A 538-nucleotide genomic window follows, 5' to 3' on the forward strand; every position below is an offset into this window, starting at 1 on the left:
ATCCACTGTTATTAAAAGGTGGAAGAAAAGGAGTGAGGCAACCAGGCTGATGTAACAAATATCTTCAGTTTGATAGTGTGGAGCTCTTAAGAGGAAGAAGATGGCACCTTAAAGTTAATGTTTGTGATATGTAGGAATCGTTGTTGCTGGCGTATGTCTGAACAGTGCTGTAAAGTAAGGGATATGACGACATAGTAAAATGCAAAGCTCCTTAAACGGCAGTAAAGTATGGCTATGTCGGACATAATGCTGGAATGATGACCAGAGAGCTTTTAATGTTATGGCCAAACTTCGAAAGGCATGGTAAGACTGGGAGGGAAAGGCTATGGCACACCGAGTTTGTGAAGAGGTACATACAATATTGGTTTATTGAAACAGCCTTCAAATAAGTCTGAACTTATGTAAATGCAGCAGGGAGTCTCTTGTTCAAATCAATGTGAGAAAGAGAGAGAGCGTGGGGCAAGACAAATGTACAAGACCCTCCACTGCTGGGTTTCCTATTGACTTTTGACTTGTGTGCGTTGTGCCTTGGGGTGGT

The 538-nt window shown here is 42.2% G+C and overlaps 1 protein-coding gene across 1 annotated transcript in view; it reads left to right on the top strand.

Moving 5' to 3' along the window:
* The window catches only part of LOC119586104 (synapse-associated protein 1-like), a gene marked incomplete at its 5' end in the record, with an annotated part of 123,898 nt that overhangs the window by 108,693 nt on the left and 14,667 nt on the right, over positions 1-538 (top strand).

This window comes from Penaeus monodon, chromosome 21, assembly GCF_015228065.2.
Source record: "Penaeus monodon isolate SGIC_2016 chromosome 21, NSTDA_Pmon_1, whole genome shotgun sequence".
Classification (NCBI taxonomy): domain Eukaryota; kingdom Metazoa; phylum Arthropoda; class Malacostraca; order Decapoda; family Penaeidae; genus Penaeus; species Penaeus monodon.